A 15,288-nucleotide genomic window follows, 5' to 3' on the forward strand; every position below is an offset into this window, starting at 1 on the left:
CAAAGGCCTGCTGGTAGAAAAATTCAGATATTTGAGATACCACTCTCACCTCTGTGTGAGTAAAGGAAAAGCCTCTCCCACAATTCCCTGCGGATGAAATGTAACCTTACACACCCCCTAAACCCTGGTTGAAGAAAACTACCTCTCCCAGCAGCCTGTGGGGCTGCCTACCTGACCTGATCCCCGACTCTGCCCCTTCCCTCTGCTCAATGGTTCCCTTCCCTGGTCCCGCCTTTGTACCGCCCCCATGCCCTCAGATCACTGGTTCTGTGACCCTATGTAAACGTGAGCACGAACACGCCTTACTCTCTCTCGCTTTTGGTTGCCTCTGTGGAGGATGAAATAAAACTTGTCTGTGGAATGCGCCATGCGGAGGGCCCTCCTCGGCTCCTTATCTCTGGTAATATTGAGCTATCTGGCTTGAGTGTGTGTGTCACCAGCGTTTAACATCTGCGCGGGGCTGAAAGGAGAAGTTTGTTAGCGTGAACTGATGCACCCGAGCGGTCTCGCGCCCGAGACGGTTTTGGGGAACACAGCAGCGATCTCCCAATGGCCCTAACACCCCACACTTTTATAAAACTCCAGAGCCCTAAAGAGGCAGAATTTGTGTCATGTCTTTATCTTCATTTTCTTTAAGATTTCATTCAGACAGAATACAGTTTGAGGAGCTGTATCCGGCTCTTTCAATTGCAGCACATGAGAAGCCGGCACATACCACTGCTCCACTGAAGCCAAGAGCCTAGATATTCACTGGGGCATTCATCCACGTTGTGAGGACATTTTTGTCCCAGTGCTTGACATCAAAACAAAAACCAAATAAATAAATAAATAAAGTAAAAAGGCATGGTCTTTCTACTCATTTGCAAATCTCATTTTTTAATGCTATTTTAAAACACCATTTATGTCTAGTCTGAATAGGTAAGTAGGAACTGGAGGTTTACAACCCAAATTTTAGGTTGCATAAAATAGGTTTTAGGTAACTAAATTACATTCTGGAGTGCTAAACATTGCTATGTTTTTCTTACACAGATGCTGTTTAATTGGATTCCCTGGACCATAGTAGGCTGGCTCTGGAGTCAGAGATGACTGCTGTTAGAACATCAGAAGGCAAAACAGGTTTTTAATATAATATATAATAACTCAGTGACCTTTTTGGTGGAACGAGATATAAAAAGACCTATTTAACTGACTCATGATAGCTGGAGCTAGAGAAATTCAGGCAAGAAAAAGCACATCTCAGTAGATGAAGAGTATTTATTCTTCATCAAAATAAATCTGTAAATCAACATTAAATTCTTAGAAGGTATGTTCAGGTAAAAGGTAAAGGCTTGATGCAAAAAAACATTTGGTAAAGTTATGGATTGATCTGTGCAAGATGGCAAATTTTTCCACTAATGTCTGCCAGGGCATTAGTCGTTTGCTAGTAGCAGTGTCACCACCACTAGCCCACTACCATTAAAATCTCTATAAAACAGAATTTCAACTAGAAAACAATAATCAGGCCTTTACTTCAAAGACTAATCTGTTTTTCAGAACCTACTGTGAAACAAATAGATCAAATGCCTTCTTGTTTGATTCTTTCTAAATCCTCTTTTTCTCACAAGGGATCCATTCCCGTTTATTCTGTGAATATCACCAAACAACTCTCCTAGCCAAGGAGTAAAAATACCCTCTACTCCTTTTGTCTTCTTTTTTCATGGGGTTGGGTACTGGATTATTAATTGAGATTCAGGCTCCCTGCAGGCTGCCACCTTATTCAGTAAACATTTGTCTGAGCAGCCTCTCATAATTCACAGCTTCAGGTAAGTCCATCTCTATTAGTGCTTATTAAGCCACAAACAAGACCTTTAAACGCTGTTGTATGGATTCTGTCTCTAAAATAGTCCTTAACCATATTTTAATTTTTTTTTTTTTTTCTCTGTGTACTGACTTAGGGACCAAATTCTGTCCTTGCCTGTCCTGTTGTAGAGAATTTTGATTGTGTCTTGATATTTTGTTAAATAATCACTGTATAAATACCAAAGGTATCAAACCTATCAGTCCTGTTTTGACTCAGGGCAAGACCACTGCTCTCTGACAGCTCTTCTATGTGTGGATCAGGCATTATGACAGTAAGAAAAATTCTTTAAAATTATCACAATATTGTGCCTCATAGAAATCAGTTATTTGTACTTAACTTCAAAGAACTTTACCTGTGCATTTCCTAAGGTAAATATTGGAGATACTTATTACAAACTTTCATATTCTGCTATAAAAGGCAGTTTGTAATATTTCATTTCATTCTTTTATGTTCCCACTTTCTTCAAGGGTACTTCTTGATGTTCCATTTCATCTGAACATAGAAGAGCTGTAATTTCAGATCAGTGACTATGCTTCAAGTCCTAGTTCATATAGCATAAGGTAAAAGAGTTCTTATGGATATACTTTGGTTAAAAATGTTAACATTTTAGATCCTAGACAATATGCAATTTTAGGATTAAAGAGCAAGTTAAAGATTTATCAGAATGTAGATACATACATATTTTCTTCAGTAGCATAGTGGTCTGAGGTGGCCCCAGGCCTTCTGATATCCACTATCAGTTCCTGATCATGTATCATGGTTTATCACCATCTCAAGTATAACTACAAGATATGAGATCATGCTGGAATCTCCTTAACCGCAGCATTCCTCTTTTAAAGGGAAAAAAAGGCCCTCTCTGGTGCTGATCTCTCCAGTTGCTGTGGCATGCCTGAAAGGGCAGCCAGCTTCCAGAGAACATAGGGCAAGGGAGGGATCAAGCCTCCTAAAACTTCTTTGTCTCCAGAGAAAACAGTTTTAAGAGATGTCATTCAATCTTAATACTTCACATATGGTGTCTCCAACAATATGATTCAGCTGAAAACATTAAAATTAGGAAGATAAAATTGGAGTTTAGAAATGTCCAGTTCAATAACAGTGTTTACAGTAGAAGCAAGCCACCTCTTTTATCCCTGTTTCTATACCCCAGTGTAGCTGTTGAGTAATTAAACCATGCCTAATTGTAAGCCTGTGAGGAGTCCCATTAGGTTCAAAGAGATTATTCATATGCTTAAGTACATTGCTGAATCAGTGCTGGAATGAAAATAGCTGAATAATTACAGGATTATATGAACACAGAGTTGCAAATATGATGTTTAAAAGAGAAATTCTCATTTACAAGATGATAAGAACACTTAATTGCAGTTTAGAGATGGAATGAAATCCACAACCATAAATGATAATACAAAACACAGCATGTCTTTTAGAGTCACCCTGGCATCCATAACTTGGAAAGCTTCAGGTGACAACCCAAGCAGGTATATGAACAACAGAGTGCTGCAAATTTTCACATCCAGTCTTTGTATGTATTCCCTTGCATACCTGTACATTTCCAAATAAAAGTATCTGCTTTTCAGCATTCTTTGGTTTTTACTCTAACCCAACACTAATTTCACTGCCCTGTAATATAAGGTCATAACTGAATCATTTCACAAACCATTCCTCTATCTCAGCTATAGGATCAGAAATCTCTAGCAAACTACATTTTCTGGTTTTAGCTCATCTGTCACTGATTAAACCTGGCACGTATGCTCACACTCACAGATTTTAGGGGCTTATTATCCAGAGCTAAGTTCCAAATCTATCAGCAGTAGAAGGCAGCCCTGACTTGCAAGTAAGCACTATCCCATGTTGAAATGGTGGGTGACATGGGTGTCTCCCTCTTCCCACAGCCCTTCTCTTAACAGCTTCCATTTTTTCTTCCTACAGAGAAGGACAAGTGGCTCATGAAGCCACTGAGCTTTCTCTGTTGCATATGGCAACACTGTGTGTTCAGACAAAACCTTCACAGAGACTGCTTTAGTCCTGCACAGCCTCCCTGAAGTGAGGCTAACCCAGGAAGTTGCCTGTTTGCAACTCAGAGCCTTCAGGGGTGGTCTGAAGATTAGAAAACCTTTGTGTGCCTGCATTCTGTTCCTTCTGGATTTCACATCCCTCAACTGTAATGGCAGAGAGGTTTCTCTCTCTCTTCTGCTTACAACCCACAGGCAGCTTCTGGGGGGAAGTCTACAATTACACGTTGAAAGTGTGGACCCAGCCCATGTCTTGAGTCATGTACCTGGCCACATGCTGCTCTCAGTCATAACCAGTTAAGTTAGAGAGGCCGCAGCAATCTGAGTCTACAACTGACTTCAGCTGTGGTGTTGTGCACACCCAGCTTCCTCAGCTGGGGACAAGAGAGGAGGTCAGTAACGTCTAAAAACATTTATGAACCGGAAGCTGTGGCTGTATATAACAAGCTTGTAAGGCTCTGTTCCCATCACTGTTTCTTTTCTCTTTAATTCCTCACCACTGCATGACACTGACACCAGTCTATCACATACAGCAATTTTTCAAAGGGTTCACTTGTGGATGGGCCACTGCTCTGCTTTGCAGACCAATAAACCTTGTTAATCTATGTATGTATAAGGATAAAATAAGATAGGCAAAGTCCACAAGAAAATCTAGTGCATCACAAAGAGGCGAAATACTCCTTTGTTTGGTTAGCATGCAGAACAAGTTTGGGATGGTTTTATGAGAACACCTGATGTGTGTTATTTATTGTGTTCTTCAATTCTACTGAGTGGATATTCTGAAGGAACACAGGGCTATCAAAGCAGCCCACAACAGTGAACCTGTAACAACTTTGTAATAAAGGCTTAAACCCCACATCAATATGAAATCTACTTGTAGAAAATCTTGGTAGTGTTAAGATATATTATGCCTGACAAAATGGTTTCCCAAACATAGAAACTTGAAGAAATACTAACACAGATCACCAAGATCAGCTGAAGTCAAGACAACTGTTGTCTTTGATAGAACAGAAATACTCAAAGCTTGCTGACAGATACAGCATGTATCTGTTAGAAGAGCGTAGTCGATTTTCCACCACTTAAACCAAAGTTCTAGAATGACAATAGGTGTTTCGGAAGACAAAACCAGTAAGTTTCAGAGGACAAACTTGGTATTGAGTGTTGTGCTTTCATAGTCCTTGTTACACCACCGTGACTTCAGTCCTTAGTATCCTCTGTTCCTGAGACAGAGGATCACATTCACCTCTGGAGTTTTTGGAGTTACAGACCCATGACCATACTGTGAGAATAAATCCCTGTGCTTGATATGCTGTCTTCCCCTCACTGAGTCATGTAAGAACAGATGACTGATTAGATGATGGGCACTTCCCTCTGCTCAAGAGTACTTGTTTTCAGGTATGTGAGAAAAGGTTTGTCAGGATTTCTTGGTGGATTGGAACTCCTGAGAAATCAGCTAAGTCTGAGAATCTGCATATAGGTGACTTTTTGCCATTTCTATCCCCCGACTTACCACCTTTTAAGGGCTCTAGGGTGTCAGTTTTCCTGGGAATAAATTGCCTATTATGCTTGGGGGCAAAAAAATCAAAGCCAGACTGGAGCAGCAGGAGTTTCTCAGCAGGGGAGGACTGTAGGGGACCACTCAGCACAGGCCTTCTTGCCGGAACCTCACAACAGCTCCATGAAACAGCCAGGAATTTCTCCAGGCACCCATGCGCACATACACAGAAATGTTACATTGTAAACTTGCACCGAAACCAAGAAGTCTTAAAGCACCGAAGTCTTAACCTGCACAGAAACCAGACCTGGGGAGTTCAAAGAAAGGGATTTTCAAGTTTTAAAAAATCCCAAAGAAACACAGTGGCATCACCCTCACCTTGATTACAGGAATTAGTGCTGCTGCAGTTGGCAACAGAAACCAAATGGCATTTTCTGGTCAGTCAGGAAACAAGGAGAAACTTCTGAGATCACTCACACATAACCTCCACAGCTCAGTTTTAAAGTACCAAATAACAATTCCCTGCAGCCTGAGGCCTGCAAATACTGAAGAAAATTTTTTCAAAAAGAAAAATAGTTCATTTGAATTTGTTCAAGCAAGCAGTTTCTGCAAAAAACCCCCAAACAACAAAAACCTAATGCTTATGTTTCATGAGAAAAGAAGAAAACCACAATTTAATGGCTTCACTTATGAAGGAAGGGTAATTTTCACATTGTGAAGTACTCTTCTTAGGTGGGCTCTGATGTCAAATGTTTCCGTAGGCTAGTGTTCCTGTTCTGCTGCCCCAGAAACATTCATCCCAGTAAGAACCTCAGCAGCGTAGTATTTTAAAGGTGAAAGGTGAATTGCAAAGGAGTGTTTTTTTGGTTGGTTGGTTGGTCGATCGATTTGGGGGTTTTTTGTTTTGAGAGGGTTTTGTGTCTGGGGTTTTTTTTTTTCGTTTTGGGTTTTTTTGTTCTTAACTATTTTCTGAAAGTTAAAAATATATTCTTGGTCTTTATGCAGTAAGAAAACACACTCATTTAAGTTTTCATTATTTTTTCCTACTGCTTGCACTTTTTTTAGATTTAAGAATAATTGAAGTGGCAGGTTTAATAAAAATGGGCAAATTATGAACAAATGTCTCAAAGTTAAGCCAAGAATATGTACAAACACAATAGCCTTGCAATCTTTTGGTTTATTTCAGTAAACTTTGATTAAAAGCTTCTTACATAGTTTAGGTAATTGGTTAAAATAATTGTGGAACAGCTCTAGTTCCTTTGCAAAGTCAGATATATGGAAAGTAATTTCTATGACAAAAGTGTTAGCTGAAGGAAGAAAGGGAAATTCATCTCTTGAAATGTTCTTGCTCTAACTTGGAAATATCCTTGGTACATAATCCCACGATCAGATCTCAGTGACTTGATTACTGAACATCAAAGGTTCAACATAAATTACCTTCCTTCTTCATAAGAGTTAGGTTTTCTGCTCTAGGATTAGAAAAAGTTGTTTTTAGAAACTAACAAAAAAATAAGGTTTGTGGAAGGTCTGGTATTTCCATTTTTAGTGAGCTTTCTTCAACCTCATGAGAATGAGCCTGCAGAACCCCAAATGACTGCAAAAGCATTTATCTGATTATCAGTGAAACCCTTCTAAGTTGGCAGTTACCTTGATTAGCAGTGGTGATACTTACAGTGATACTAATGTAATGTTAGTCATTATAGTACTTATAAATTTGTAGGCAGGGTGATTTTCTCCATTTTTATAAGTCTATTTTAGGAGAAGATTAAAACCTTTATGAATTAAGACATGATGAAAAGTAAATAAAGCCCCTTATCGGGACTGGATACATTCTGTCTCCTTAATCATACTTCTGTTTCCAGTATATTGCCAGTATACATCTGTCGAAGATCAAGTCCTATGTCAGCAGATTGAAAACAGGCTCCAAAGCCAAGACAGACAGGTTGATCATTCAGGTTGTCTGAATTTGTGGTCTCTGGTGACTTTTCATCTCAACTTCAAGCAGTGGATTAACCCTAGTTGCTGCAGGATAGGGGCAGACCAGGTATCATCAACCAGCAACATCCCAGAGTGATATCACGGGGCAAGTGCAACCCGAGTATTTCTCAGGACGAATGGGTAATACTTGTGGCAAAGTTCCCCTCAGCAACATCTCAGCAGCCAGCAGCTCTCCCTCCAACAGTTCACAGAGTCCATCTTTCCTTGTTTTTGACAAGCTATCAACATTGTATTATATTTGTCTGCCTGTCAGCATCTTTGGACTTACAGAAAAGATCTGAGCACATCCATTTAGGAGATAAATGGTGCATAAAATTCCATAAAATCTCCTATGAACACACACTGGGCCATGCAGCAGGTCCATCTGAGGAGCAGGTCAGAGCTTTGAAGGATCTTGGTATTCTAGGTGGAAACTGACCAACAAAGTTATTCCCTTCAATCTGCAAACCTCTGGGTGTCAGAGAAAGCCCAGGCTCTGCAGGGACAAGGGAAAGGCCTTGGCTTCTTGTAACTGTCTTTGACTGCACTTCAGGGACACTGTTAACATCCTTGTCTTGTGATATAAATTATAGGTAAAACAATGCAGTGTATGAACAGAGTAGAAATTACATACCCCTATAATACACTTCTGTTCCAGGTCAGCTATATGATGTGTTTTGAGCTGTCCTCCATAGCCCCCACCCCAAAGCCCAATTTGGGATTCTTTCTCTAAAACTTTCTTGAATCTCTCCTCATTTTTTTCTTCTATCAGGCCACAAGTTGAAGCAGCTTTGCTTATCAACAGAAAGTAATATTCCTCAATAATCCATTTTACTTTGGATTTCATTTAGGTTGATCTTCCAACAGCTCCAAAGAGCTCAATCTTACAAGAGACTGCTCTGTCTCTCAAAATTTGAGTGAGGTCTGCTATGCCATCAAGCTTTCTTTCAAAATTACAGCATGATTTGTAGTTAAAATTTTTAATGACAACTATTTCTTAGGCATGGGAGAAATTATAGAATTGAAGAGATGAGCAAAGTTTTCCTGTCTGTTATGGTGACAGAAACTGCATAGGCTGAGCATTTCTATGTCAGAATATTGTAAATTCCATACTGATTTACAATAGAGTAAATCATGATCATTATTTCTACTTAGAGCACCTATGGATTTTGGAAGCATTATGCCCCCATACAGATAGACTATCAGTATATTGTGCAAGGAGCTAGAGTTTGTATGTGAAACATCTGACTCCAGGAAAGTTAGTGAAAGATTTGGAGCATTTTTTTGAATAGCCAAGGTGCCACCCCACTTTCCTGTTCCCATTATTATAGACTAGACAGAACCAGGCTAACTCCATACTCGTATTAATACAGGGCTGTGCTATGAAAGCATTACACAAATAGGGACATCCTGCAGAATTAGCCAGAAAGAGAAAATATTGTACTGAAGTGCCACAAAGTCCCTGAAGCAGCACTCAAAAAAGTTCAGTTGAGCCTGCAGAGCCTTTTTTGATGGCTGACTAGTACAGATTTCCAGAAATGTTAAGTCATGTATCCTCTTGGTTTCTCAGCTTTCCTCACAACCAGCTGTCAAGAACTCCCACCTCAGAAGAATACTGAGAAACTAAACTGATTTTATGTGCTGGTCACAGAACTGAAGGTATGTGTGCATGGCAAGTTAGTTCGTGTGAGCTGAAGATGAGCAACATGACTTTTTCCTCCATGAAAAGTGTCCAGCAGCTGCACTCAGCTTGTGTCAAGACCAATTCCACAGAGGCTGGGATTCCCTTTGTTGAAGCTTGTAGAGAGTTAATGGTTAAGCCAAGAAAGAATAACACTATTACGACTACATTACATCTTTTAACATACTCTTTTAGGAGGCTGAGTATACATATTTGAAGGACTTTTTTTCAGACCATTGAGTACAATGCCTTCCCAAAGAAAACATTCTCGGCTGTTTCCCTCTAGAAATAGCTGGTATCTGAGGTGACAAGAACAAGTTGCCTTGGATCAAGTTAAAGTTGAAACCAGTCCAACTAAACTAGTGAAAAGGCTATATATTCATGCCCATTCTGAGTTAAAGTGAATTTTTTTAACAACATAGTAGGTTAGCAGAAACATAGTAGGTTTAGCAGAAATGCTAAATGCAAAAGATTTCCTCGAATTTATAAAGTAGGTTTCCTGTGCAACACATTAGTTGTAAAGTCTATATAAAAATTATATGAACTTGTGCAAGTCTGTTTGGGATTTTGAGTCTTTTTTTTATATTATGGTATTTGGGAAAAAATCCAGGATAAGAAGGGTTAACACAATGATTAAATACTTCTTTCAGATGTTGTTTTATAGGATTCTTCCTTTCTTCAGCATTATGAGCACTGCTGGAAAAGCTGGATTATTATTTTGTTATTTTCCAGTCCCCTCAGTGTTTTCCGTTTTCCCCAGAATCATATTATTTGCAATCAGGATCCATGAGAGAAACCCCTCAGTAAAGCTAACACTGAAAACATGCAGCTTTGGCTCCTGCAAGGCTTTCCACAGGCATCACTCCCTCCTGCTGAGCTCAGGAGGGAGACATAGTCAGTGGAAAGATTAACTTTCCGAGAGATTTTTTTTTTAAAAAAGGAATAAGGTAAGATATTGGCACACATTTTGTATCTGTTTTGGTTTACCAATTAAGATAAACCAAATAAAGGCTTATGGCACCATAAGCTTAAAATAAATAAATTAGCATTAAGAAAACTTGATCTGATTTCAACTGGGAAAGCATATCCATTGATACCACTGCATTTTATGCATGCAGATACAGACAGATCTCATCAGAGGCTGAAGCCATGCTGTGTCAAAGACTAAAATATTACTTTTATTAGATTTCAGGGATGTAGCAAAGGCAAGTTTTTCTGGGAAGTTATTTTATAACATCTTATAATGAAGGTTCCCTTTTCTGTGTTCCTATTAATATTGTTTTAGAAGGATTAAATCCTCTTAACTCAAATACTGAGCTATGCTGTGAGTTTGATGGCAGGCCTGGCTCCAAATGCTGTGGTTTTGTATCTCAGTGTGTTACGGTCATATTTGTAACTCTGCTTTAGGATTTCACAGCATTGGCTTTATGCTGCCATTATTCAGAAGCTGGGGGTTTCTCGATGTCTGACAGCCACTTGAAAGTGAATTTGTAGTTGTTAATGCCTATTTCACTAGAACTGCTCCTCACGGTATTAGCAAAAGAGACAGCAACAAACGTGAGACACAGCATTCCCAGTAGCCCATGAAAGGGAAGGGACAGGGAGCTTTATAGGCTGTTATCAGCCATCCTGCATTTCCACTTGGCAGGACTTGGACACACACAGACAAATTCATTTGGATGTGGGGCAAAAGTCACTGAGAGCCAGACTGGCTTAAGATTCCCTGGAAGAACATAAAAATAAATTGGTGCCCTTGATTTATCCCTAAGACTTAGTCTGTTTTCCCCAAATATTTTCTGTATTTCAACACTTCCACGTTATTCTCCGTACTGTTGTTTAGCCACTCTCATTTACTACACTTTATCTTTTAGGGATGAATTGAAACCAACATCTCTGCTTCTTCCCCTGCCTATAAAATACAACCACAAACAAAAATATATATAAATAGTTATAACTGAGTTTTACCTATCACATCCTTTCTGTTCTGCAAAAAGACATTGCCATTGCCAAGTCTGGGGTAACCCTGTATTCAGTTTCTTCTATGATAAGAATTCATGCTTGTAAAATTTACCACAAAATCAATTTTGCTTCTTGCCAAAGGAATACACTCTGTGATACAATCTGGCTTTTATTTTAAGCTGTATTTCTTGTGTATATGGTATGAAGTAAACTTAAAGTGGAAGAGTGTAACTGGATGTAATGTTTCCGCTGAGCTGGTAGAGAGGCCAAAAAAGGCCTGCAGTAAGAAGCAAGGATTGACCAAGTCACTTTTATAAAGTCAAACAGATGATTATGAACAAGTTATTCTAGCTTGAAATTGTCCTTCTGTCTCTTTCTAGGCCATGTTTGGCTACTTGATGTTTGATTTTCACATACCACCAAGTGCATTATCTATATTTTGTGCCCATGTAGGACACCATGTAACACCGACACAAAAGAGAAGAGGAGATAATTCTGTTTCTCAAGAAAAGAATGTCTCAAAACAGTAGGAAATACACTTATATGCATGCAGACCCCCCTGAACCCACAGGCACATGTACCCGGAGCACCTGCTGAGGTCTAGGGTTGGATGCATGCCCCATTTGCACCCTATATCCATCATGTGCATTAGACTCCAGTGTAGATCCCTGAGAAGAGTCTAATGTGTTCATGAGGGCAAAAAGATCAACCCCTCTTTGCTCTGTCCCCACAACCCCTCATTTTCCTTGAGAAAAACTGCAGAGTACAGCTGTACCACATATTGACATAGTTCTAAATTGTCTTTAGTTAAAAATATATTAACACATCAAAGTCAGAGAATGTTCTCCTACTGTCACCTCCCCCAAAAAAGGTTGATCAAAATAAAATAAGAAAAGCTCATAATGCTGGAGTGGCAGAAGCAGACTTTTGCAGACAATAAGAATATGTCAAGTGAATTAATATGAAATATAAGTAGATTTAATGTAGCACTGTGCTACGCATAATGAAAGATAAGGCAAATCAGCCATTAACTAGCCATATTCCATCATTGCCATATTCCATCATTACTGATGAGCATCTAGAATCAGACAAAGCCTGGGTTAGTGACTCAACGGTTTATCAAAATAAGCATCACCTATGCCATGCTCAATTTCTGCCCTGTTCATTGAAAACTTCAACTCAGAATTTCTTTTTTTAGAAAGGACAGGTCAGAGGTGAGGTGACAGAGCAACTAGAATGTACCAAGCTCTACCCAGGGACAGAAAAATGAGTTGAGAATTAGTGCACAGGCTAATACGGGGCACATTCTTGTTGATGTTTACTATCACCTGATCAGATGGACAAAGTTGATGAAGCTTTCTATGGGCAACTGGAAACAGCCTCAGAGTAACAGGCCCTGGTTCTCCTGGGGGACTTCAACCATCCTGATATTTGCTGGAGGGACAGCATGTCCCAGCACACACACAGGGAGTTCCTGCAGATTACTGAAGATAACTTTTTCATGCAAGTGGTAGCAGAGCTAACAAGGAAAGGTATGTTGCTGGACCTTGTGCTAACACACTAGGAAGGACTGGTTGAAGACATGAAGGTTGGAAGCCAGCCATGAGATTGTGGAGCTCAGGATCCTGCGTGGAGGAAGCAAAGCAGTAAGCAGGACTAAATTTCTGGAGAACCAACTTCAGCCTCTCCAGGGCCCTGCTTAGAGTACTCCCATGGGATAGGGCCCTAGAAGAGAAGGGAGTCCAAGAATCGGTCCTTATTTAAGCAACACTTCCTTTGAGTTCAAAACCAGTGTATCCCCATGATGAAGAAATCAGGCAAAGAGCACAGGGACACCTGCGTGAATGAGCAGGAAGCTGCTACTAAATCTCAAATGCAAGAAAGAAATTTATGGGCTGTGGAAAAAGAGACAGACCACATGGGAGGACTATAAGAACATCATTAGAGTATGCAAGGATGTGACAAGGAAGGCCAAGGCCCACTTGGAATCAAGTCTGGCAAAGCACATCAAGGACAAGAAGGGCTTCTACAAGTATATCAGCAGCAAAAGGAAGAGTAGGGAAAATGAGAGGCCGCTGCTGAGTCAGATGGGTGTCCTGGTAGTAGAAAACACAAAGAAGGCAGAATTACAGAATGCCTTCTGTGCCTCAATCTTCACTGCTGAGGATGGCTCTTCGGAGCCACAGACCTCAGAGGTAAGAGCAGGCCAGAGAAAGAAAGACTCCCCTCTGGTTGTAGAGGGTTGGTTTAGAGATTGCCTAAGCAGACTTAACACCATGGGCCTTGATGGGATGCACCCATGGGTGCTGAGGGAGCTGGCAGATGTTGTTGCTCTGCTGCTCTCCATCATCTTTGAAAAATCATACAGAACAGGAGAGGTGCCTGATGATCAGAGCAAGGCAAATATCACTCCCGTCTTCAAAAAAGAGGAAGAAGATCCGGAAAACTACCACCCAGTCGGCCTTTCCACTATCCTTGGAAAGGTGAGGGATGGAGGGTCATTCTAGAGGTCACCAACAAGCATGTAGACGAAAAGGTCATCAAGAGTAGTCATCATGGATTCACCAAGGGGAAATCATGCCTGACCAGTCTAATAGCCTTCTATGATGGCATGGTAGGATGGTCAACAAGGGGAGAGCAGTGGATGTTGGCTGCTGTCTTGGTTTTAGTCACCCCAGGACAGCAACTTGACTTCAGCAAGGCTTTTGACATTGTCTCCCATAATATCCTCGTAGGTAAGCTCAGGAAATGTGGGTTGGATGAAGGGACAATGAGGTGTATCAAGAACTGGCTGAATGGCAGAGCTCAGAGGGTTGTGATCAGCAGAGCAGAATCCAGTTGGAGGACTGTAGTTAGTGGTGTTCCCCATGGGTCAGTATTGGGTTCAGTCTTATTCAGCTTGTTCATCAACATCCTGGAGGAAGGGATAGAATATTCCCTCAGCAAGTTTGCTGATGATACAAAACTGGGGAGAGTGGCTGATACACCTGAACACTGTGCTGTCATGCAGGGGAATCTTGATAGGCTGGAGAGCTGGGCAGAGAGAAACCAAATAAGGTTCAACAAGTTCAGTGTAGGGTCCTGCACTGGGGAGGGACAACTTCCAGTACCATCACAGGCTGGGGCTGACCTGCTAGAGACCAGTTCTGCTAAGAATGACTTCAGAGTATTTGTGGGTGACAAGTTGACCATAAGCCAGCGGACTCCCCTTATAGTAAGGAGGGCCAAAGGTATCCTGGGCTGCATCAAGAAGAGTGTGGCCAGCAGGTCAACAGAGGTGATCGTCCCCCTCTACTTGGCCCAAGTGAGGCCACATCTGGTGTGTTGTGTCCAGTTCTGGGCTACTCAACACCAGAAAGACAAGGAGATACTGGAGACAGTCCAGCAGGTGCCATGAAGATGATGAGGAGTCTCAAGCATCTCTCTTATGAGCAGAGACTGCAGGAGCTGGGCCTGTTTAGTCTGGGGAAGACTGAGAGGGGATCTCATTAATGTATATAAATATCTCAAAGGTGGGTGCCAAGAGGTTGGTGCCAGACTCCTTTCAGTGGTGACCAGCAACAGGATGAGGAGCAGTGGCCATAAACTAAAACACAAGAAGTTTCACCTCAACATGAGGAAGAACTTCTTTCCATGGAGGGTGGCAGAGCACTGGAACAGGCTACCCAGGGAGGTTGTGGACTCTATCTCCAGAGACATTCCAAACCCACCTGGACATGTTCTTGTGTTACCTGTTTGAGGAGGCCTTGCTTCAATTGAATACCAGTTGACACAAAGGTATGTCCTATTTGCCTTCAAGGCAATGCTGCCAAATACACTGATGGTTCTTGTACTACCCTTTTCTTTCATACTAATGGGCAAGCCTCACTGTGGGAACAGCAGTTCTTCCTCTATAGAAAAAGTGAAAAAAATTATTATCCACTCCTTTTCTACCTGAATTAATATGTTACTGCCTTCAGAATGATAAGGTTGAAGGATTAAACCCAAGAAATGGTTGTTCCTCTTGATTTAGTACATTTCAGAAACATCAGAATGGCGCCCATCACACAACAACTGGCTTCCTCAAACATTGCAGATCCAAAATCTTTACACTAGCTTCTGGCTGATCACAAGAATAATAAAGGGAAGAGGCAAGAGTTCCCTCCCTGCTGCTGTTAATAAACATAATATTAAACATATATATCTTTGGAGACCTGTTCATGTTTCATCCTTGAAACCCAAAAAACAATGCTATTTTCTATGGAGACATTAGGCATTGAGGAAATGTAAAGTGCCAGGAAATTAATGCAGAGTTTATTTTAATAGATTTATTGTTACCTGGAGACAC

The 15,288-nt window shown here is 40.7% G+C and overlaps 1 long non-coding RNA gene across 1 annotated transcript in view; it reads left to right on the top strand.

Moving 5' to 3' along the window:
- The first annotated feature begins 265 nt into the window (after window positions 1–265).
- Window positions 266–15,288, top strand: part of LOC109144169 — an 81,792-nt gene continuing 66,769 nt past the window's right edge. Inside the window, exons 1-2 of the long non-coding RNA XR_005602623.1 lie at window positions 266–400; window positions 1,030–1,116. This is a non-coding gene — a long non-coding RNA (uncharacterized LOC109144169). The remainder of the gene's footprint in view (window positions 401–1,029; window positions 1,117–15,288) is intronic.

The sequence above is a fragment of the Corvus cornix genome, chromosome 1 (assembly GCF_000738735.6).
Source record: "Corvus cornix cornix isolate S_Up_H32 chromosome 1, ASM73873v5, whole genome shotgun sequence".
NCBI classification, from domain to species: domain Eukaryota; kingdom Metazoa; phylum Chordata; class Aves; order Passeriformes; family Corvidae; genus Corvus; species Corvus cornix.